Below are 25,886 nucleotides of genomic sequence, written 5' to 3'. Positions count from 1 at the left end.
TGTTTTAACACATTAAAATTTCAAATTCGTTTGAGTAAAAATGCCATTAATTAGATCATAGCATGTTTCCATGGGCTTTTCCAGACGGACCGACTAATCTCTTCGTGGAACCATCTCATGTAGCCCTGGTTTCAAATGAAGTGCTAAGCCTTGGGATGACTTGTCGCCAAGACCCTTTACATGATTCTTTTTTTTCTATTTATAATTAACTTTGCCCTTAGTTTTAATGTAGTATATGCTTATTGTAGAGTATAAGAAAAATGGAAATAAGTAGATAGATTAAAAAAAAAATACTTTTCAGCATCTCACCACCCAAACACCTTGACGTTGAAGTATTTGGCTTACTTTTTTCCAGTATTTTTTTCTTTCACTTTTTTTCACAAAGGATGGTGTTTGCATTATACATTTATATATATATTTTATTTGCATTGTAATAAACGTTTAGAAATATGACTCTAAAAGGATTTCTCAAAGAATATTCTCACAATACTTGCTGAGTATTTCAGTCCATAGATGACTTAATTTATTATTAGAGTTTTAATGATTGTTGTTATTTTAATGCCACTATGGTAAACAGATTTGATTACAAGGATTTTTCTATAATTTGAGTAATATCCTTAAGGGGGGGGTCACAGAATCAAAGAGCGTGGTCATTTCTGAGACTCTTCATAGAAAGCGATAACACCTAGATTCTAACAAGGTGATGTGATCGACCTTCTTATTAGTACAAATTTGCATGGCCATTTGACCACATTCAGCCCTCTGTTAAATTATATCATAAAAAGAAACATTTGCTGATTTGAGAGAGAAAACCCGTTTGGTGCTGATATTCTCATTTATATTCTGTGGCTTACTAGTGAGGATGAATATTTTTATACATGTTTGTTAGTCATTAAATTGTCTTGTTTCCGAATTGTCTATTTTTGCTTTTGCCCATTTATCAGTTGAATCTGTTATTTTTATGATGTGCCCTTCACATCATTATTCCCTGCCTTATCTTGTTATAAAAACATTTATAGGAGATTTTTCATGAACTAGATTCCAACTAACTAGAACGTTAAGTACTCAAACTTTGGGTGAGAGGCAAAATGAAGAGAGAAATGAATGACACATACTCTAAAGAGCAGAGAAATTCAAATAGAGTGCAGGCTTTCTCCAGCTCTCAGTATAAAACTCATCAAAGCAAAAGCTGTTTTATTTAGACATCTGGGAAATGTACTTTGACAAACATCCGCTTGATGACTGTCAGTGTCGTAAAGAGACTTTGATATCGAAAATCCAGAAAAACTGCTGAAATAAGTTCCACATTTTTATGACAAAGCCCTCTTTGCTGACTCATTTTCATTGTCCCTGTGATGTGGCTTTAGCATCCTAACACAAAGGAGGGCCCTATTTTCATGTAAATAACATGGTAGAATTAATAAAGAGCTCTGGGGAGTTAATTTGCAAATGCGGCCTTGCCTCCTACCTGCTTTCAGCCGGGCTTACACATAGTTGCTTTTCAGTATTTTTAACATGTACCTGTTTCCAAAATTTGCATATTCAGTGCCCTGATAGCACTAGAAACACTCTCTCAAATTACCGCAAAAGGTAAGAAAACGTCCTTCAGAAGTCTGATTTCTATGCATGTAGGCCATAAAAAAATCTATAGACGGAATCTTCAGCTCTCTTCCGATCAGTTAAAATGAAACTAGTTCCGTTAGAGTTTGATCTTCCGCTTTCCGTGAGAGAGAACAAACATGCTTTGCTATTGATTTCTAAAACCTGCGATTTCAACTACGGTTAGAAATTATTAAAGCTGATGTCAACTGTAACTGAAGAATAGAAAAATTTTTTAAATTAAGTAAAAGAAAGAAAAGCTGAGTCGCCATCTTGCTGGGTTTCCTTGTTACAGCGGAGGCGTCTCATGTGTTAGCTAACAGATGCTCGGCAAACCGAAAGTGTGTAAGGCAGTATGAAGAACGACAGGAAGGACCACCGTCCTGGAGACAGCGCGGTGTGCAGAAAACAGCGTGAGGGTTGCCATGGGACACACTTGGACTCGGAGCGCAGTGTGCCACTTAGCGGCTCATTTCTTCTTGAGTAAACTGGCTTCTCTGGCACTCGGTTTCCTCATAAACCACCTCGTGAATTAGGACTAATAATACCTACCTGGCCTGAAATTCAGGCTCGAACGAGATAGTATATATCAACCACCTAGCAGAGCCCCTGGCCCTTTTCACATAGTCCATAAGTCATGATGCTGTTGTTATTGGTACAATTATTGTTACCTATAACTCTTACTATCATAGAATATTGCTGGAAGAAAAAAAAAAAAACGGTGGATGTGGGATAATAAGTAACCTTAGATTTTTTTTTTTAAATAGCCTATATTATAACTAATATTGCAACCATAACAGACATTTATTTGTCACCTAACATGTGCCGGGTCCCTGTGGCTGCTAAAAGAAGGGGCGAGAGGAAAGTGAGCCCGAGCCACATTGTCTGCGTTTCTTTGATGGGGTGGCTCTTACAGAAAGGGCTCACACACCCACCCATGCCCAAAGGAAGCAGGTGTAGCCACAGAATGGTCACCTGCAGAGCTGAGATGGGACGTTGGTCCCCGGCAGAGGTGGCTACCAATGCTGCTCTTTCCTGTGGTGTCTCCTTGTGTAAACTCGGGATGAGGGGATCTGCTCACTTCTTTGCACCCCACTTTTCTCCCATTAAGCCCTCTAGATCACAGAACAAAGACCACTGACCTGGTATGGCCCCCACCCTCCAGTTTTAGCATGGTGAAATTGAGACAACCCCCCCCCCCCATCTAAATAAGTCGCCACTAACTAGAAGCTGGGCTGAGATGTCCATTCAACTTTCTTCATTCTCCAGAGCCAGAGAGACCTTTGCCCCAGTGGGCGGTAGAAACTTCGCACCTGCTGTGCGTTTGCTCCGGACCTGCCATTGGCAGAAACGCCACGCGATGTAGTTTTCCCTCTTGTACCTTTTAACCACAGGCCGCATTCCTCCATTCGCCTTTAATGTTTAATACGGTATCAAGCCCGAAATCAAATGACTGCAGGCGGAAAGAGACAGGAAGCTGCACAGGTCAGGGAGAAGCCGCATCTTCAGGGGTGCAGAGAAATATGCTGATGTTGTTGCCAAGAAACGACAGAATCAGGGGGCAGGACTCTGAACGCCGCCTTGAAGAAGTCATTGACAGGAAGACTCAAGGTGAGCACAGGCATGGGACATACGCGCTTGAACGCAGAGTTGAGTCGATTTCTTAAAAACAAAACTTCTGTGCCTCAAGGACACACATCCCAATTACATCTTAAAAAAAAAAAGCCAGATTTTTTTTGGGGAAAAAAAACTTACCAGCAAAATAGCAAAATAACAGACACATCTTTAATATCTTTACCGTTTAAATGGCTATGATGGCGCCACAAGCGTTCTCGCGAAATAAAGTTTAAAAGTTCCTTTTCCAGATGTGGCGCCGCAGAGATGTGAACAAAGCTTGAGTGAAAGGATGTCCTTTTAGGGAAAAGATGGCGTTGGCCAAGGCATTTGAAACGAGGCTCCCAGGGAGATGGAGAGGAGCGAGGCTTTTAGTTTTCACCTGTCCACCTGTTGCCTGCAGACCCACTGTTAATGGCTCCTAATGGGGAAGGCAAACACCTCTGTTTATAAAGAAATAAAAATTAAAAAAATAACGTGGCCTCATTTGTGTGCTACTTGACAATGCCTTGAATAATGCATAGAATGAAAGTATCCTATAGGTTTTAGCACTTGGCATTTACATGTTAATGAATGACGTATAGCATACACCCAATTATTTAGCATAAAAAAATCTGTCGAAGTCATTCTTTATTCATTCATTCATGCACTCATTCATTCACTTACTCATTTGTCAACGGTTTCTTGAACAGGCTCTCTGTTACTCTCTGGAGACTTAACGATAAAAAGGAAAGATACGGTTCCTGCCTGTAGGAAGCATACATATAAAAAGTACTTTCTTAGGAAATAATCCAGTATGTGGAAAATGCTAAATTCATGTAGACATTTACTACAGCATTATTTTTAACACCAAAATTGGAAACAGCCTCTCCGTTTAAAAACTAAAGAAATGATTACTTATAATAAATTTATTGGCTGTAGATATTGAACATGGTGTTCAGGAGAAAAGTGTTTACGCTATATTAAGTAAACATGACAGTACAGATTTGTATATACCTAATGGTTATAATTATGCTAACTCTGAAGGAAGGAAAAAGTATAGCCAAAAAAAAAAAAAAAATCAAAGGGTCATGTGGTGAAATTAGGATGGACTTCCTTTCTCTCTCTGCAATATTTCCTTTTTGTTGAAATTTGATGGTAACAGCTTCCCTTTATAGTAAAGTCGCTCTGCATAGGCCTCCTGAGCTTTACCTGCATTGGCTCTTCTGGTCCTCCCAACAGCCCTGCGTTACAGGTAAGGAAACTGGGAGCCGAGGGTCTTAGAGTTTGGGCTCAAACCCGGAAGCAGCAATTCCAGAACCTGACTTCTTAACGCCCTGATCAGTTGCTCCTTCAGAGAGATCAGTTGGTCTGGCTTTAAAAGTACAAATCCAGGCAGTGGTCTCCAAAGCTCAAGTTCTTACATCTTGTCGATGAGGTGGAGGAGATCTTAATAATATCCACCGCTCAAAGGCTGCCGCAGAAAGTATCCGATACAATGATGTCTGGGAACATTTTCGGTAAATTTTAAGTTTCCATTCAAAAGGCGGTTATGGCGTATTTGCAAAATATTTTTGAGTGCCTTAATAAATGTGTATATTACGTAATTTTAAGCACATTTCGTTGCGTATGAAAAGGTAAATCAGCTAGTTTATGTATTTTAAATAACTGTTTAGAATATGGATTTTTCTTAATCGATGAAAAACTATACTGAATAAGGTCTATTTTGACTCTTCTACTGAGTCAACTTCTCTTCACGCTTTCTCCTTGTCCTTTAGACATTCTCAGTCCCGCCCTTTGTATGAATTCTTTGGCTTTCCTGGAACAAGCCCCTTCTAGGTCAAGAAACTGCTGTAATTTGTACTTTGGAGGTATTTGTCAGCCAAAGGTTTAAATTCCCAACCAGCAATTGGGATTCTGGCCTGAGGTTTTCTTTATTAAGCTTTATATCTTCTGACTATAAGTAAAAAAATAAGATGTGTAGTAGAATTACAAAGGTGACTCCTAAAAGCATGTGGAAGGATTATAACCTTACAACATGCTCACCAAAGCCATGAAAATAGATGAGTTCCCCCACGAGGTACCCGGCAATATACCTTTATAGACTTCTGGAAGGAATATATGAATTCCACGTGAGCCTTGATGGCCTTTTGGAGAAAATGGGGAAGAGCTTTGTGTTCTAAGAGTTTACGATGTTTTAGGTTGCATCACAGGCATTTGACATTTCATTTGAAAGTAGTCTGTTGAAAATGTCATCTGGTTTTCATTTGTAGGGGCCCCCTTGAAAATGGGAGGTTGGACACTGTGACCTCCTGCTTTCCTCCCAACTCTGAAGTTTTTGTGGTCCTCCAAATCTATGATAAATGCAAAGTTTATTTTCAGCACAACACATGGCATTTGTGTAGGTCTTCAGAGTTTCCCAAACTTTTTCACACACTCCATCCCATCTTAAAAAAGGGTAAAGAGGTCCCCCTTAAATCTAGGTAAAATACATAATATAAAACAGGTCTGCTGTTTTTCTGCGTGTTGTCTGCTGTTGAGATGGAAAGTAATGTTCTCATTCAAAGCTAACTATGTGAGAATTAGAATCTTACTCACATGAAACGTCTTCTAAAGGATTATCAAACACCTGTTAAGGCGCACATGTGATGCATAATGCCATTGAAAAGTGGTTTCACCAGGTGGGAGAATTCAAATAATTCATGTCATCACCTAATTTAAATATTCGGTTCATCTGCTTCAGATAGTTAAAGGAAAATATTGATTTTTCTGGGATATTGTAAATCCACTCACATTTTCTACATTCTAAAATAGACCTTGGTATACTGGTTGTGTTTTCTATGCCTTCCCTGGAAATTCAGGTCTGTTCAGAAATGTCAAGGCTAGCTATGCTTACGCCTGCCCTGAATTTTAAAAAATGTAATAACTGAATCTTTTTCGACGGGGGCTAGGAAAAAAAAATGGTATTCTATAATTTTCCTTAGGGACTTGGGTAGATAAGGCCAGGCATATGTGGTGTACCCAATCAAAACACAATTTCACAGGTTATGAGTTTGCATGAAATGCAGTCTATCTCGTGGAACCTGGGTTTGGGTGTGCATGCAGAAACGGGGGGACGCGGCTGCAACCAAGCAGATAGCCTTGGATGCTCTCAATCGGGGATGTATTCCTGGTGGCAGTTCCTTCCTTGTCTTCTCAAAGTGGGACCAAAGTGTGCGTGTGCGTGTGTGTGTGTGTGTGTGTGTGTGCGCGCGCACACATGTGCTCATGTGTGTGTGATTAATGGATCTGTTCATAAAGAGCTGGATTCATACAGAGAAGTTTCCTCATCTACACATCAAGAGCAGTAATTTCCTCATAATTTAAATAAGAAACAAGCTCATCACCAGTACTTGGTGTATGGGAAACTCAGGAATAGTATCTTTTTCGGTTCAAAATTTCTTATAAAGAACATAGATTGGCTTTGTTTTGAATATCTGTTCTCCCGTTAATTAGCTGGCCACCCCTACTCCCTATGAATCATGACGAATTCCTTAATTTGGACAAATTACTTACATCGTGACATATGGCTTAACTTTGGAAAATTACTTAGCTTTCTCAGCCTCAGTTTCCTCTTATGTATAATGAAGATAGTCCTCACCCAACTGGGTCATGGTTGGGCTTAAATATAAGTGTGCATGGTAAGTGCCTAGAATATAAACTTAAAAAACAGTTCTCCCTTCTCTTGCTTTGCTGGGAGCGCGTATTTGAGTTTTGCCTGCAGGACACACTTGGGAAAGCTACTCCTCTGTCTTGTGGGACTTTCTAACACGCAGCACCATTCCAGCTCCTCATGGCTCCCAGGGAAGGATGCTTAGAACACAAAGGCAGCTGGAGGCTTCTGAGGCTGAACTGCTGATCTGGCTTTGGCTATTGGACATTTAGAATGAGTCCTTCTGAAATACATGGAACTATGTTTTTGCTTCCTGTTCTTTTTTTTTTTTTTTAAATTTAGGCATAAAATAAAAAAAATTAAATATATTGGGGCAACTTTGGTTAATAACATTATATAAATTTCAGCCGTATAGCTTTATACTGTGACATCCGTATATTCTATTGTGTGTTCCCCTCTCGACTTCTTTACTCAGCGCATGGAAAGCTGAGTCATTTATTAGCAATAATGGACAACAGCTTGATGTTCTTCGCACTCTCACGCTGGAAGGCGCCTGCGTTGCCAGGCAGAGAAGTGGTCGAGCCGAGTTTGTGCTCTTAGCGTGTGCTGGGAGCTCTGCAGCGAGGTGCTTCCCCCAACGTGTCCTTCTGGATGGACTCCGCTCAGATGCACTCTAACATCCAAAGCGTGCTTCCTAAGTGTTGGCGCAAAGCTCTCAGCCATAGGTTTCACAGATGTGTATCTTGTGTCTTTAAAAGCCAGAAAGGAGCCACAAGCGTGCTTGTGAAATCAAGTTTAAAAGCTACTTTTCCAGATGTGGAGCCACGGAAATGCCAATATAGCTATGGTGAACAGCGGCCCCGTGGTCGTGTGCCCAGGGATTTGAGGTAAGGGGCCTGGACGGAGGAAAGGCAGGTTCATTTGGCACTGTACCTATGGCTCCTCTGAGTTCCCCTAATTACCAGGCAGGCCACTTTCTTCCAGGAGAGAGGAGCTAGAATGTGCGTTTTGATGACACGTTTAGTTCATATATTTCTGTGTCAGGAAAAGTCCACATTTTAAGAGAGGTCGTTGCTCAAGAAGAGTTCTAAAAAATCTAACTGTTTAGGTAAACGAAACTTTGATTTTTATATGTGAAGGTGGAGTCAAGCTTTCTTTATTGCGGAAGCCTCGTTTTGTGTCCACGCTATGTGAGAGGCCATCGAAGCTTAAAGCCTTGTCTCTGCCTTCAGAGATCTCAGAGTCTCGTGCACGAGTTTTCCGCTTTATAGAACTTAGTGAATGTGGATCAGAAGCCTTCCGTGAGCTACAGGGCTAAGTGCTGGGAAGTTCAGATGGGAAAACACATTCCTGCCTAGCAAACAACCACCATTTTATTTGTTTATAATCTAGCGCATTAACAACTTTGACTGCACTGAACCGGGTGGTCATTCTGCTGTTCTCTCCTGGGATCACTCATGTGACTGCAGTCTTCTGGGAGCTCCTTTGGAGTTGGATGGTTGCAAGAGGCCTCGTGTGCATGTCTGGCAGTTCGTGTTGGTGGTGGTGGGGCCACGTGTTTCTCCAGCAGGCTGGTCCAGGCTTTTTTGTGGTCAGGCAGCATTCCAAGAGAGCAATCCCAGTGTATAAGTGACTTCCAAGTCTCTACTTACATCCTGTTTATTAGCATTCCATGGACCAAAGCAAGTCATGCAGCCCAGCCCAGAGTCCACACGCAAAGAGACTATGCCAAGACATGGATACAGGGGGCATCATTCATTGGGGCCATTATGGTAACAATCACAGTCTCTGGCTTAAGTACTAACAGTTACTATTTCATTTATTTAGCATCTCCTATGTTCTCAGTATGAGCTTGATGCTTCAAATACACTATTTTATTAAATCTGCATGATAATTCTTCAAGGTAGATCTTATTATTCCAAATGTTCTCACGTCAGTTAAGTTGCCTAAGGTCATACAAAGAGGAAACGGCCAGGATTTTTACATCGAATGGAACAATTCTGTGAAGATGCAGGGCTGGTCCAGCAGCAATCGAGGAAACAAAAGGCGAGGTATGGAATTGTGTCGGGCAGGTAATGACTGTGTTGTAGCTCAATGTTTGTAAAGGTTGATCAGCCATAATGACTAATGATTGAGAAATGTCTTCAGTAAGTTTGAAGGATTTTAATTGGACCTATATACAAAAATGGAAGCACTGTGCTTTGGCCATAAAAAGACCTAAGTTCCCAATCCGGTGATGCTACTTCTAGTGTGTTATTATTTAAATTTTATGAGCCTCAATGATCTCAGTTTTAGGGGGACACAGAGAAGGTACAAATGGGGAAATTGTTCTAAGGATTAGATGATTCCATGTACATAAAATTCTGAACACAACATTGGTACCTAGAGGGACTGGAGGGAGGTCAATAAATACTGGGCACAAATGCCCTGTAGAGGAAGTGGCAGGGGAAGAGGGAGAGGGCATTTTAGGCAAGGAGGGCGATGCCGGAAGAGGGGAAGGTCTGGCGGCAGGGATGACCCTGACTCCATCCAAGCAGAGGAAGCGTCCAGTTTATAGCAGAGATCAATAGAAAGCAGCAATGGTTACACAACATAACACCCAAGTTCGGAGGGCCTGGACGTCCAGGCAGAGAAAGTAAATTTGCTGAGTTGGCAGACCTGTGGACTGCCTTGAGACACGGGCGTAATTGAGATGTGCGTTTGGTTTCAAACTCAGCCACCTTCAAAAGTTCACTCTCCCAGCCAAGCTGTTTTTTTTTTTTTTAATATTATTTTTTAAATGGCGACATCGGTTAACGAAATCCAATAAGTTTCAGCTGTACATTTTAACAGTAAGGCATATATACGTGTGTGTGTGTGTGTGTGTGTGTTTACCTCTCATAGTTAGATTTCTTTCTGTTACCACATATTTGATGCCCTTTACCCTATCAACCTCCCGCCTCCTCCCACCCTCTGGTAACCACTTGTCTATTGTCCATGTCCATGAATCTCTGTTTGTTTGTCCTATTCATTTGTTGCTTTGAGGTTTATATCCCACATATAAGTGATATCATGTGATTTTCATCTTTTTCTGTCTGGCTCATTTCACTCAGCGTGATTACCTCGAGGTCCATCCATGTTGTCACAAATGGCAGTATTTCATCTCTTCTTATGGCTGAGAAATATTCCATTGTATATATGTACCACAGCTTTATCCAGTCATTATCATAGGACACTTCAGTTGCTCTCATGTCCTGGACACTGCGAATAATCCAGCCAAGCTTTTGGATCGGTTCAAACGAGTTTTAGATTTGAGATCCATAAGGTCAATGATTTGAGTTTCTTCAACCGTTGAGTGAGGGGCCAGTAGTAGAAAGGCAATCCACCTTTCTCTTCTTTGCTAATGACCTTGGTTTACACCAAGGGCACATTTATTCACACAGTTGTTGTCATTGGAAAATGCAGATTCTCTCCTACTGACTGGACGTCACCGTGAACTACCAGACAGTGAGCGATACCTCAGAGCCGGCTCGCAAGAACCCAGTGTGCACGTTTCCCCCCAATTCTATTTCGGTTTGGTAGCTTAAAATCTTCCTCGGTGGGAATATTTATTCTACAGAAACTGACAAATACTGCAAATCAGGGCTCTCTATCCCGCCACCCCTGAAGTTCCAGTTGTTAAACATTTACTCACGTATCACTATGGCACACTGATTTGAGGGTGAGGACAGCTAGCTGGTGTAACTGGGAGGAGAATTCTATCTCTGGTAAATTTTTCTAATCGCCTTAAAACAAAACACCGCATGTAAAGAATGGCTAAAATTATCTACCGACGACATCGGATGTTAGTGAAGGTGTAAGTAGAACTCTCGCCCATCGGCGATGGGCGTATAAAGTGGCATGACCACCTGGGAGAACTCTGGCCGTTCCTTATACAGTGAAACTTAAACCTACCCTATGACCCCGCAGTTTCATTCTTAGGTATTTACCCAAGATAAATAAAAGCGTATGTCCACAGGAAGACTTGTGCAAAAATATGTTAGCAGCTTTTTTTGTTTGTTTGTTCGTTTGTTTTTAAATAATGGCCAGAAATCATGGCAGGAGAAGAGGTGAGTTGGTCCACAGAATGGAACACTACTCAGCAATAAAAAGTAATAACCACTGTTATCAGTAACAACATAGAAGAATCTCAAAATGTATGTTACACGAGCCAGAACAAAAGAATATGTTGTGATAAGCCCATCTACATGAACTTCAAGAACAGGTGAGCCTCTCTATGTGGGCTGACCAAAACATCAGCTGCCTCTGGGGAAGTGGGGGAGGAGGATTGGCTGGTAAGGAACCTAAGAGAATTTTCTAGAATGAGATAATGTTCGTATTTTGATAAGGAGGGTGGTTACACAGGTACATATGTATTTTGAAACTCAAATTGTAAACTTGAGATCTATGCATTTCATGGTACATAAATACAAGCTTGATTTAAAAAATCAGGGCCCATGTTCTTGAATGTAGGCGAGACCTCAAATGACAGACACTCCCTTCATTGCCTTGGTGGTACAGGAACCAGGCACCTGGGATCAAGCCATCCGAGGTTTAAATTTTATCTGCACTGTGTACCATCTTTATGATGTGGGGAGAGTTACTTCACCTCTCTGGATTCCAACTTCTTCTTCTGTAGCACAGGGATAATATATTCGTTTATAATCCCATGTGCTATTTACTAATAATCCCACATGCCAGTAGCTGTGCTCATGGCTGCGGTAGGCGAGTGGATGAGGCAGACCCTCCCCTGCCCTCTTGGATCCCACCTTCTAAAGCTAGTGCCTCTAGGGGCCACGTGCCCTTAGAGGGAAGACAATAGCAGGCCGGTGCGGTCGAGTTGCAAACTGCAGGACATGCGCCTGTGTAAAGAAAGGAATCCCCGCTCTGCTGTCGTGAGACCACGTCTCGTAAGCACAATGGCCCAGTCAAGCCAGATCTGATGTTTAGGAAAATCCGGAAATCCTGATCGAATATTGAAGTTACACTGTAAAAGTAGAGTTAGTATCAATGTACGTAGCAAATAACCAAAATCATAAACGTTTTCTTTAAAGAATGTCATACTGTAAATACTTAATCTAGTTAATGAATATAATTGGAATTCCTTTATATGTCATGCCATAGAAGGTAAGAATAACAAAAATATTCTCCTTTCTCTATAATTTTATTAGTATTGTCCTCCTCCTTTCCTTCTAGTCATCAAATTTTAGCTGATTCTCCTAATTATAAGCTGGGCGAGTGATCCTTAGACAAGTTATTTAACATCTCACTGCACAAGCTTTCTTTCTGTAAAATGGTGATGATCATGGCATCTCCATCTTGGGATCACGGCGATTGAAGGACGTGATATGTGGTGTAAAGCACTTTCCCCATTACCTGGAACATAGCAAGCGTGTAACAAATGCATTAATAGTTATTATTTATTATCCTCTGGCTCAGTTAGAATTAGGTTCAACTGTGAGCAACGGAATATCCAAAAATCGTAGTGTTTTGAACAAGATGGAAGTTTCGTTGTTGTTTCTTTCCGTGAACGCAGGCAGGCAGCCCGGGGCTGGTCGTGTCCGCATCAACGTGAGGAAAGGAAATGAAAAAGGAAGGGTGTGCCCCCGTCCTTGAACAGCATCCCCCAGTCGGTGCACACGGTACTTGAACTGACATCCCATGGACTTGAATGTGGTCATATGTCACAGGTAGTTAGTTGCCAGAGACACCAGAATCTGCAGGGCTCGCTTTTTTTCTGGGCCGTCATGTGCTCAGCTAAAATCCAGGGTCCAATACTGAGAGAAAAAGGAGACAACTAGCGCCCGTCACCTCTTCATAGCATTTGTCATATTCTTCTGTGAAGTTGTCCTAGATCCTTGGGCTCCTCCGTTATTTCGTCTTAGAACATGCGAGAATGCACCCTGGATATCCTGAATTTGACTTTTCTCATCATCGGCACTGTCACTCTCACTGCCACTGTCCAGGCCACCATCCTCTGTCCCAGGACTGTTGTAGCAGCCAGCAGTGGGACTTCGGCTCCTGTCCCCAGGGCCTTTCCCGCGCAATAGCCAGAGTCAGCTTTTGAGAATGTGAGTCAGAGCACGGCTCTCCTCTCCTCAGCGCCCTCCAGTGGCTTCTCACGTTACTCAGAAGCAAAGTCTAGACCGTCGCCATGGCCGTCGAGGTCTCCAAGACCCCTCTCCGCTCTTACTCCGACCTTGCCTCCGTTTCACTCCTCACCGAACTCCAGCCGCACGGGCCTCTCACTCTCCTTCCTGTGCCCCTGAGCTTCATCTTTCCTTATCCTCTTTGCATTTAAAATAGAAGAACAAGCTCAGAGAGACTGAGTAAGTTGCCCAAGGTCACACAGCTTAGAAGTAATGGAGCCAAGACCCCAAATCAGCTCAGTCTGACTACAAGTTGTGTATTTCGTATTCAACCCGACTGCGTAAATGCTTGATGAATGCTTGATTGCTCAGTGATACATTCCATAGAGGCACTTAGTCCATTTTGGGGTAAAGGACTGTCTTCTACCAGTTCTACCAATTCTCAGTATTTCTAGGAGACCCACGAATTCTTTTGCAGGAGAAAACATCCTCTAGGTTCTGTCACTCCGAGAACCCGTTAGGAGCCCCCACTCTAAAGCCCGTAGCTAAAGAAACATATAAGGCCCCTTGGACCCGAGGCCCATGCAGGCAAATTGGATCAGGCATCATCCTGTCATGGACCCGATGGAATGATGCTCTTGGGAGTTAAGGACGGACCTCTGCAGGCCAGCTGACTCTTCTGCTGTTATTCATGCAGAATCATCTGTTGCCACAAGTGACCTTGGATGCAGTTCTTACCTTGTTCACAGAGATGCATCTTTTGCTGAGCATCGCTGTTGACTTGAAAGGAACAAGAAGGAATCCCTTGTCCTCAAAGACGGCTTCGTTCAGTTCCATTACGTAACCTGGGGAGTGGGGCGCAGTTTGGGCTTCAGAGACTCAGACCCTCTTGAAGTTACTTGTAAAATCGTGTCGGTGTGCACATCGGTGTTTGGTTTCCTAGTGAGAGGATACCGAGACTTTGTCAAGTTCTCTGAGGGGACAGACACTCCAGAACACAGTGACAACTCCTGGCAATAAAAACTTCCCTGGATGCCTGTCATTTACGTGGCGCAGAAGATACACCCTGGGTTGCATTGTTCCCTTATTCCCTCAAAACAACCTCATGAGTTAGTACGTTTCCATGGTAATTTCACAGATGCAAAAACTCAGATCAAAGATTTAATTTCTTTTTAATATCACACATAGATTTCGAGCATGGGATTCATATTTTAAACCCAAGTCTGTTATCCTCTTGAGAATGTTCTCTGTTTTTTATACTGACATATATTTTAGCAAAGCAGCATAGAGATACATGGTTTTAAAAATCTACATTTTTTAAAAAAAGTTTTCTTCTGCTTCCTGCATTGTCTCTTTCTCTTTCCTCGCCTCTTGTTTATTTGTATCTGTTCCTCTGCTTCATGTCGGAAACTCGGCTTCTATCCGAGGACCCCTGGCTAGGCTGTCACTTTAAGCCTGTGCTGCCCGAGGTCGCTTACAGGTTCTGAGTGCATGAGTCAGGCTTTTGGCTGGAGGGTCTCCGGACGGGGGCCTGGGGGGCCAGCCTGCGTTTTCCCCAAGGCGACTTCATGAGTGTCTAGAGTTCCTTCCAGGCAAGAACTTTTCAGCTCCCTGCTTAGGGCCTGTGAGACCTGCCATGCTAGGTGGCAGTTAGGTGTTTGGGGCAGGTAGGAAATGGGCGGGTCAGGGGGCCCGGGCTGGTAAATGCTCCCTGTTCGGAACCCCTGTTTCTAATTCTGTGCTTCGCTCACCTTCGTGAGCCGGACCCAGCCCCCGAGCCTCCCTGTGGTCCTGTAGGATAACCCCGCGCGCTGCTCTTCCGTATCCTTTCCTGCAGGCTGCTGCATTCTAGGTACCTCCACTTTCGATAAAGGTAGGATTACGCCTCTAATTCTATCATCTATAAATTCATCGAAATATCTCATCCATTTCACCGCTTCCATTTCCTTTGACCCCCGAAGTCGCACCTTTTCTATTCCTTCTCTGTCTCTTCAGATGAAGTTTTAAAAAAACTGCACGCGGTCCTGCCGCAGTTCTCAAATGGGTTTCTAGGCTTGCTCCTCCCAGTACCCTTATGCAGCCTCTCAATGTCTGTCACGTTCCGTCCACACTGAGAAATGCAAGGAAAACCTTCAAGGCTTCTGCCCGCAAGTATCTCGGAGTCTAGCCCTGACCGCACCGTGCCGGTAGATTCTGCAGCTCTCACGTGGGCACACAAACACACATGCAGGAGACAGGCTACAGGCTAAGGGAGGTGAAAACCCCTCCTGCGCAGGGGGATCCAGAAAAGTACGCTCAGTGAGGCAGAGGGAAGTGTGAATGTCACAATCCTGCGAGGTCCCAGGTGGAGGCAGGCCTTACACGTTTGATTAGAAGTCTGGGTATTATGAGAGAGAAGAGGCAGAGAAAGACAGACAGACAGACAGACAGGCAGAGAGAGAGAGAGAGAGAGAGAGATCCTGAGAAAAAGGGAGGAAGTGAAACTTTGGGATGGAGGGAAAGGGGGCAGGGCAAGAGAAAGATTCCAGGAAGAGACCAGAGGTAGAGGAGTGGAACACCCCAGAGTCTAGGCGGAGAACCCAGCTGGACTTGTGAGTTTGTGTTCGGAGATAAGAGGCTAGAAAATCCCCGGAGGTCTCTGAGGTCCGGCCCAGCCAGGGTGAGTCACATGGACAGGGTGACATCCCAGATGCTGATAACGCTGGGCTTTTCCATGAATCTGTGATTCCTGCTCCGATTTCCTTCCTCTCTAGTTATCAAAGCGCACACGTATGTGTAGAATTTTGGAATAAGAAAAATGAGATAATGTTGTTGATTTTGCAGTTCTGGGCAAAATGTGAGTATTGAACTGTATGCAGACAAGAGAATTTTCATGATCTAGTCACATTCCAGATTACTTTTTTTTTTTTTTTTGGCCATCGTCAAAAAGGAGGACTCTCCAGTACTAATCTACTTAGCAAATCTTATGAACTAAATCAAAAGCCTTGCAAGCCCGTTGCCAAGCTTGTCAGCACTGTAGACTTTTCTTAACCTCTTATCCTTGTTCCCATCCTGGCTTTTATTTATTTATTTCCTTCCCAAGGAGGATAGGAAAATTCTGACCATGCCGAAGAGCAGGAAGGAATGGCGTCTTTTCGATGCATCTTAGTGACTTATTTCCTTCATTTTCCACAACTCCAAATTCCTTTTAAAAATAATAAACCTGCATCCAGCCTCTCCACATCGCCTCTCATTCTGACGCTGCCCGCCAGCTGAGTCTGTAATGCTACCCAGAGTGGAGCCGCCGCCTCTGCCGACCTGGGAGACAGCTGGTGCCTTCGAGGAGGTGTCCGAAGGGCCAACTCCTGATCTGGCTTCACATTTCCTGGTGGTGGAGGGGGAGATCTTTTTATTTGATGAGAAGCGGTGGGAGGTAAAGACGAATAACGAATGAGAATTCGCTCAGTGCATCTCTGGGCCTAGTGCACACTTTCTTCACTTGAGGATCCTGCAGGGAACCTTCCTCTCCAGGTTGCGTCTTCGAATCCTGATTACGACTGAACCTCTACACCAATCAAGCCTCGTTCGGCACTTAATCAATCTCGAACTACCTGCCCCGCCATTGCGGTTGCAAATGTCAGTCTTGAAGCCTCCCTGAGCTCTTATCATTTCCATGGAACATACCTTTTCTGTTCTTTTTTTCCCCACTCTTTTCTTTTCTCCTTTTTCATCCCGGCTCTTCCCAAAATGTTTAAGCTTGTTGCAAAAAAGCAGATTTTCTCAAGCACTTGCAGTCAAATGAATAAGCTAATACATTGTAAATGGGCTTAGAAAGAGGATTTCCCCTTTTCACGGCAGACGTGACAGCTCAGGGTTAGCGGCGGTGGGAAATGCTGGTGGAAGAACGCGCTCATCTCTAAAACCGTCCACGGGAGGAGCCTTGCTCACCAGGGTGAGGTGAAGGGAATCGCCACTCACCACAGAGACAATGTCTTTTGCATAACAGTTTAACTCACCCACTTGCTGGTGAATAGTCACATTAAGTTGCATTCAGTGTTTACAGATTTGTAGAATAAGGAAATGTAGATCAGCATCTAGGAAATGTTACATTTATTTCTTTGTTTTGAATGTCAGGATCACCAAAATCGAGTTTTGTTTTTCGTTTGCTTTTATGAAATAAAGCCAGGAAGGTTATAGATCCTGAACTATCGGTAATAGATGCACTCTGATGACTTTCATTTCGTGTTAAGTGTGTGATTTAAAATCAGTTGTCCAGTTATGATTCGAATACTGTTTCTGTCTTAACACTATAGCTGGGTGGTGTGCTCTATTTATGTCTCCACCGTCTATCCAACTTCTATCTATATAATTCTCTATCTAATCTATAATTCATAAATAGATTAGATAGAACATTAGAGCTAAACCAATTTACTGATGTTAATGGTTTATATATACATAATGATTATATATGATAATATATCTAATGAATATGTATGTGTGTATATCATATACATAAACACACATATATAAAATTAGTTTTATGGGTGATTAATAAACTAAATTCGAACTGCTTTAATTATATTAGGCTTTCTAGAGAAAATGAAAAGAAAATTGCTATCTATTAACCTCCATGGGAAAGAATTTGCCATATATCACATTTCATACATCGCTGAATCAAAACAACTCCATGATGCAGATGTGAGAAAACCAAGTCACAGAGAGGGAAAGATTTGGCTCCAAAGTGCTGAGCCGGGGTCTGGGTGTTTTTCTGGTTCACTAGGGAGGCCAGTCAGTTTCATCTCATAAGGCCCCTCCTGTAGATTGGTTTGGCTGCTGGAAGTTTTGTGACCCTGGGCTCAACTGAAAAAAAAAAAAAAAGAAGAAAGTAGCGATCAAGTCATTCATGCCACAAATATCTGTTGAGCACCTACAATGTGCTCGATGTTCTAGATACTGGGAAAATACTGGAGAAGAAACAGGCAAATCCCCTGCCTTTAAGAACTTACATTCTAGAAGAGAGCAATCGGTCAAGCAGCGACACTGGCCGTGGGTACGGGAGGGAAGAGTGGCCATCTCATGTGCGTCTGAGGACTTACGGTCCCTCTGTCATACTATAGAGCTTCCTGTGTCAACCTCAGCTCCTTTAGGAAGGAACGCTTTACTTCCTTACCCTCAAGGTCTTGCATTGGTCTTGATTCGGATGTCATATGGTCACCCAAAACGCCACATGGGTCATAGACTGGATGTGGTGAATGGATGTTTAGGGGGCCATGCTTGCCTTGGGGACTCGAAGTCCGAGGAAAGGACAGGGTCTCTGAGTGTTCCTCACACTTTGGGTCACTAATCTGGAAAACCTTAGCTTCTATTTCTATTGATTTATTCTTTCTGGTTTATCTTTATGCCATGAATGACCTATACATTTTTGACCCATGTGTAGAATTCACATCTCAGAAGAAATAATTGGTGCTACTTACGCCAAGTCCCTAACAAAACTCATTATACTATGAAGCAGGGCTCGTTCCTCTGCTTGGAGTGTCCTTCCCACGTCACCTGCCTGGTGACGGCTCATCCTCAGGGGATCTCTTTACAGCCACCTCTTTCAGGAAGCCTGCCTTCTCTGAACTTCCTAGGCACAGTCAGAATCTCAGCTCCCATTGCATTGCAAATGCTTCTCTGTTATCCTGCGTGTATTAGAGCCATGCTAGGTGCCTTTAGGTGCCGTTAGCATGTAGTGTCACTCTGCAGAATAGCATTTGCTTTCTTTTATGCCTCCCTCATGTGGTTCTAAGAAGACCGACATGCCCACGGTCCCTCTCATGTCCCCAGCACCCAGGTGCATGCTGGGACATGGCTGGCATTCAGCCACGTTCTCATGGGTTCAGGACATCGCCTACGTTAGTCTTAAAAGCATGGCTATGAATATCCTTGCTGTGAGTAAATGCTTCAGAAATTGGATGGATTAAAGATGCCAAAACTGGCTCGTGAGGGAGTGGGGAGAGTAACATAGGGAACCGATGTGAAAAAACATGGGCTTTGGGTTCAGACAAAGTTGAAGTCACACGGGTTTAGGTTCGAATTTCACTTTGCCTCTTGGACAAGAGGCACTTCATGTTTCTCAAGTTAAAAAATAAAGGTAACGATAATCTATCATGTAAGGTCGTTATGTGGATTAAAGAAGACAGCGCTGTATGGATTAATTAAGACAGTTCTTAACACGGGGACTCATCTCAACTGCCCACGAAATAAGTCGGCCGTGGCATGTGGGTGGTTCATAAACCAGTGGCGATTAACTAGTACCATTCTGCTTCGTGAGAAAGCACATGTGTTCCCATGCGCACGTGCGTGTGCACACACACACACTCTCTCCCTCTCTCTGTCCCTCTCCCACTCACCCCTCTCCCCCTCCCCCCATTACTCTTATTAATCTTTGAGTCTAAAAGCCAAGAGACACTAGTTAATCCTTCTTCAGATGGATGTCTTGAAGCGACGAATGATAGTGTCGTACCTTTCACACGTTGGGCGGTGGGCACTTTCGCTCCTGAGCTTGCCCGCCCCCGTGGGACATGAGTACAGCACCCCTTCACAGTGCCACACACGGTACCTGGCGTTGCGATGCGGCGCTTAAACATAGATGTAAATAGTTAACACTTCTTTGAAGAGGAATCGGATCCTCACTTATAGCCTTTATCAACCAGCTGGTTCTTGTAAGCATCTTCCCGATCTGTGTGCAAACATCACTTTTCAGTGATCAGCTGGCATAATTAGGTAAGATTGTATACTAGCAGCACAATTCAGTTTTCTCTTCGTCTCAGCTGGAAGGAGCGGCAAACATCAGGGATGCCGACACGAGGAGAAGTTAGATGCGGGAGCGTATTCCCACAGCTGCGATACCTTGCTAATCAGCAGAGCCGGTTATCTATGTATTTGTTTTTCTCTCTTAGTTCCGAGGCAGGGCTTTGCAGAACCTCAGCCAGAGAGGTTATTACGAAGTGGGCGAGGGTGGTACCAGGGGCACAGCTGCTTGATCTAGGAGTCCGTGTTTTCTTTCTCTCTGAATGTTTTAGTATTTAATGTTTTTGTTTGTTTGTTTGTTTGTTTTTTGATATACTATGATACTTATCGTTTCATAGCCTTAAATCAGGTTCGGGGAAACTGGATTTAGGACCTGTCGGGGTGGGTTTGGGGGCCACGACTTCAGCGACGAGGTGCTGGTAAATGAGTAGGAAGATGAGCCAGGAAACCAACACAAGAAGTAGCCCGGTGGAGCCACATCCTAATGTCAGTCATGTCCCTTGTTCAGGCCACCAAACCTCTCTTGGCCTCACTCTCCGATCTGTAACAATGAGGGCGGGGAGCAGTCAGTCCCCGGATGCATGGAGCGAGTGCCTGTCATGCATCGGACTCGCCCGTGGAGCTCAGCCGCCCAGGAAGACAGACACACTTCATGTAGGTCAGGGTGCTCGCACCCTGATGGACAGCGCGGGGCGTGGCGGGCTACGGCACTTTGCTGCGTGAAGTCTGGAGCTAGTGTCGCAGCCATCACCGATACTCCTAGTGGCGCGATCTTAAAGGAAACACCAACACCTGATTAGTGGGCTGTCATGAAATGCATAAAATATTGCCTGTGTATAGTACGTGCTCAGTAAATACTAGTGAGAACTGAGAGAACTGAGATTATATAGATGGCATGGGAAAACCAGACCTCTGAGAGGACATTTTAAATTGTGACCTGAGAAAAGAAAGACAGTGGAAGATCTTAAGACGTCTCCCCCTTACTGTGCTCCCCAGGTTAGCCAATGTGCTTCCTTCTCTCTGTCACGCATACTGGTTGATGCCCAAAGCTCATGGTCAGTGATCACTGTTCTGCTTTAGCTGATATTCTATTAACCTAACAACCAACTACCAAGCCTTCTTATACCAGATTAAAGATCATCTACTGTAAAAGAAATTGTTAATATTCATGGGGCAGATCCTAGGCTCAGACAGCAGCTCAGCTTATGTGGACTAGTGTGCTTAGATGGTCTCATTTTCCTTCCTGCCTTCCTTCCTTCCTGCCTTCCTTCCTGCCTTCCTCCCTCCTCTCTCTCTCTCTCTTTCTTTTCCTTCCTTCCTTCCTTCCTTCCTTCCTTCCTTCCTTCCTTCCTTCCTTCCTTCCTTCCTTCCTTCCTTCCTTCTCTCTCTCTCTCTCTTTCTCTCTCTCTCTCTCTCTCTCTTCCGTTCCTTCCATTCCTTTCGTTCCTTTCTCTCCTTTTCCTTCCTTCCTTCTTCCTTCCTTCCTTAATTCAGGAAACCCTCTTGTATGCCCATTTTACAAATGAGCCCCAAAGTGATAAGGAAGAGCTGAGATTTGAGCCTATGTCTCTTTGGGGCCAAAGTGGCCTCCTCGCAACGTTCTCTAAGGGGTTCTCAGGCCATGAGTTTCACTGCGGAAAACTCAGAGAACTTGGATGATTTGCCCAGTGATTTTTTTTCCTTATAAATTTCTTATTGTGGTTTTGGTTTTTATTTTTTAAAATTGGGATGGTTTCCATTCTCAGGTACTATGGATAAAAAAAAAATTCTTTCAAATACCCCCTGTAAAAGGCCAGTGGTTTGAAGGCCAGGGTTTATTTTCAGCCTTTTTGAAAATCAGAAACAAAACCAGCACTCTTGGCATCGACACGCAGCACTGGAAAACCTAGAATTGCCCAAATGATGGCTTCTCCAGTCAGGACTCTGCCTGCAGCCCCTCGCTGCCCAGTGAATGAGTGGGAGCTGTGACAGAGGAGAAGGGGGGCAGGTGCCACGTGGGTGAAATAATTTGCAGAAAATCGACTCCAGCTTTGCACATTAACAAAAATAGTGTTTTTTTTCTTTTGCAGCTGTAAAGCATGTGGTGATTAGTCAACCTGTTTTTAAATTATCAAATAACATTAAGAAGTAAAAAAAAAAACTATAAATATTTAGAACGTGACAAGAACACTGCTAATGGCAACGTGGCATTTAGAGAAATCAGGCTCAAGGGAAAGAAAAATATTCCTAAGCAATTAAATATTATCAGTCAGATCTTTGTCCTAAAAATAAGAGGTAAAATTTATCAGACTTTTTTGAGTGTGTGCCGTGCAGTAAAACTTCACTACTTTCCTTAGATTCTCTCTCTCTCTTTTTTTTCCCTCTCTCTCAAAATGTAAAATAAATAGCGGTTGGGGTTAGAAGGATTCAGAACAACCTTTTCAAATGCAGTGTGTTCACAGAGAGGAAGTGCTGGAGATGTGGGAGTCTTTATTCTGTGCCTTCCCGTTGCTTGTGGAGAAAATGCCAGGCGTATTTCCTCTGGAGGGGCTTTGCTCCAGGAAGTTCATTGCCAGGAAAACTCTGCCCTCAAGTTTGCATGGGGCTGATTCCTTCCTGCCATTCAGATCTCAGCTCAAATGTCACTTCCTTTGAGATTCCCTTGACCTGTACATCTGAAGTCATCACTGATTATCACGAGCTGTTTTTTTTTTTTTTTTTCCCTTTCCATAATACTTAAAACAATCTGCAACGATCTGGTTCCTTTATTTGTTTTTTTGTTCCTTATCATCCCCCTCTGCTAAGCTGTAAACTCCAGGGGACCTTGTCTGGTCACCAATGCCAAGAACAGTACCTGGCACAAAGCAGGCCCTCCATAAATATTTTTGAATAAGTGAATAAAAAAAGTGCTTTAAAAATGAGTAAAGTGCCATATACATATATTATTGTGTGAAATTGAAATCAGGAAATTAAAAAAAAAAACCTAAGATGATATTTGTCATGTCAGTAATAAATTTTTTGAAGAAGTAGTATCATACATTTTCCCCAAAGTGCATTTGAACTTTACTTCTCATATGCTATTTACTCAATTGCCAAATTCTAGAAGTTTAGGAAATCAATATTTTCCAAAATAAATGCCTCTGTATTTAGAGTAAAATATATATCTTGCTTATTAGCTGAATATACAGGGAAGAACCTACATTGTTTTATATTTCAGAGAATAATTACTAGGTCTCACATTCTGGCCAACAGAATCCAGCAGACCAGAGAAACAAGGTCATCTGCAATTCATGTTGACTCTTAATACTTCAGAATATGTGCCTGTCAACATTTGTAGAGCTGCTGAATCATGGAATTATAGTATAAAGGAGACTCAGGGTTCGTTCAGTTCATCCAGTCCCCAAATCTGACACTTGTTTCCTTAAATCACGTCTTTAATTTTGCAGATTATATCCTCTGAATTAATTTAGCATTGATATGATATCGCTCACACTTGTGTTTTAAAATATTCTCTCGAGGTTTCATTTCTAGACATCATTACATTTCAGAAAAATTGAATTGTGCATGTTACATCCCAAATTGGAAGAATTGGTCCTAATGCTTTCAAGGTAGTATAATTTCATTAAAAAAATTAATGCTTGGAATAAATACTGAATATTTGAGCTGCTGCTTGGGAATATTTACTTTGCAGAGTTTTTGTCCTGAGGGTAGGTGGCTTGGGTACAGGGAAGTTTGGTTTTTTTTCCTTGACCAAAATTTGACCTAAAGTATAGAATGTTATTTTGAATTCGAATGATAATGTATGAGCTGATAAATATGCCAAGAATATTATAGCAAATTGTCATGTCATTCAGGGTCTTATTCAAAGAAAGTTAGATAGAGCCTCTGTTTTATACAAAATTATGGTTGAAATCATGACCATCCCAGGATCATATCTTTTTCATCTGGAAGGAATCATAAAAGGTTAACTTAAAACTTTTCTGTCATCTACAGTAACGAATACATTTTTTTTTTTTGGTGTGATCCAGCACGCGCGCGCGCGCGCGCGCACACACACACACACACACACACACACATACACACACATACCCATAACTGAAACTAAAAATTCACAGTGCTCCCTCTCCCTGTATAAGGTGTATTCTGCTTTTTATTTTATACCACTTCATTTAAACAAGATTGGTTTTACTCTTAGACATTGATTTAAATATAGATTATTTGGAAAACATTGATATGGCCCAAACCAATTTCTGTACAAATGGAAAGAAAAAGGTGCAGAGAGAGGACACAAGTTTAAAAAATCCTGTTGCTAAATTGCGTTAGTCAGCATACTGGATCTTCTCTTTCCTTCTGATCAATGATCCTATAAAATCGTAAGTAGAATCGGCAGTTTAGTGAAAAAGAAAAAATACACATAACATATTCCTTGGGTTTAAGTCCAAGTCCTCAGCAGGCAAGTTCCCTAACCTCTTAGAGCTTTGGGGTACTCATTTTTTTTTTTTTTTAATATAGGGACTTAAACCCTCACCATAATAAGCTTCAGCATAGCTCTGTTAGGTGGTTATTGAGAAAGCATGGATGAAATTCCTGATGGAATTCACGGCTTCTTCTACCTTACTGTCCCTGAAATAATATTAATTCAAAATAAGAAACAAAATAATGTGATATCATATTTTGGCTCGACTGCCTAAAAGCCAGCCTTCTTTATAATATTTGATGCGGCAGATTACGATGACCACACTTTGGTGGACAGCTTTCCTATCAAGAGGCGGGGGCTGTTTTCCTTGTTCTTATGTCCAAGCTGGCCTGTGCCTGCAAAGCCATGTGGTACCAGCTCTGGACCTCATCTTTAAATGGACTGACTATTTTTGCCTTGGTCCCTCTGAGTGCTGAGTTATCCTGTGGGAAGTGAGATTATCCTGCTAAGGGACTGCACGGAGAGGCCCAGGGCCACAGGGAAAAGGAAAGGGGCTCAGCAGAACCCCGCCTTCCAACTGTCCCTGCCGAGGGCAGGTGATAAAGTCTCGAGGACCCTCCAGGTCAGTTGGACCTCACCTGAACCCACCCTGTTAGAATGCATTAGATCTAAGGTTGAACAGAGAATCGCCCAGCAGAGGCACTGACTCACAGAATCATGAGATTTAATAAAATAGTTGTTTGATTAAACAACCATTTTAATATCCCACTAGGTTTTGGGATAGTATCTTAATGCAACAAATAGTTCAGGTAAGACGTCTTGTGGAGACAATACAGCAAGGTACCATTTCTGGAGTAAGACTGCCATGATTGAATCCTTGGGTGAGTTGCTGGATCTCTTTGTGCCTCAGTTTCCTCAGCTGTGCAGTGGGGGTAATGATACTACCCTCCTCATATGGTTACTTTAAGGATTAAACAAAGTTAAAAGCAGTACATATAAATTTCTTACCACAGGCCCTTGCACACAGACGGTGCTGTGCAAATATGTTATTATTCTAGAGCAAGGAAATATATTTTGAATGTTGCTTTAGATTGTAATTCAGAGGATGGGGTTTAACTGCTTTTGGACTGTGAGACAGGCATTTGTCCTGGGTCTTCAGATCTCTTGAAATCTGACTTGCAAAATAATCAAATTGTCCTTAGAAGTGACTATCCCCATGGGCCCTAAAAGAGATAAAAAAGATGTAAACAAGGCTCAGAGCATTTAATAACAGGTGCAGTGTTTGTAACATTGTTATTAGCGATGTGGACAAGAGGTTCCGTAGCACATTAATCATATTTGTGACATCAAATCATGTAGAAGACAGGAGAAAACAGGGATTACATCTCTATATCAGGAGAAAGTAGGAAGGCCAGCTGGGAAGAAAATGAAACAGTAAGATTAAATGCAATCAAGGTCAAGATTTTGAATTGGATCTGTCCATATACCAATCCTTTCCCCAAAAAGTAATGATTGAAATAGTTCAGTTGGACAAGTATTGCTCAAAAAATGGGAACTTCTAGGCAAATAAGTACTGTCCCTCCTTGTAAGGAGCTTATGGTCCTGTGGGCGAGTGGTCCTCAACCTTTTTGGTCCCAGAGACCAGTGCTGCTGTGAGAATCTAACACCAGGTGATGTGAGGTGGAGCTGAGGCAGTGATGGAGAGTGACTGCAAATAGAGATGACGCTTTGCTTGCCTGCCTGCCACTCACCTCCTGCTCTGCGGCCT

The 25,886-nt window shown here is 42.6% G+C and overlaps 1 protein-coding gene across 10 annotated transcripts in view; it reads left to right on the top strand.

Annotated features, from left to right (window-relative positions):
- LDB2 (LIM domain binding 2) overlaps window positions 1-25,886 on the top strand; it is a 333,966-nt gene that overhangs the window by 43,407 nt on the left and 264,673 nt on the right. The window lies entirely within an intron of this gene.

The sequence above is a fragment of the Rousettus aegyptiacus genome, unplaced genomic scaffold (assembly GCF_014176215.1).
Source record: "Rousettus aegyptiacus isolate mRouAeg1 unplaced genomic scaffold, mRouAeg1.p scaffold_m13_p_10, whole genome shotgun sequence".
In the NCBI taxonomy this organism is placed as follows: Eukaryota; Metazoa; Chordata; class Mammalia; order Chiroptera; family Pteropodidae; genus Rousettus; species Rousettus aegyptiacus.
This window is presented reverse-complemented; position numbering and strand designations above follow the sequence as displayed.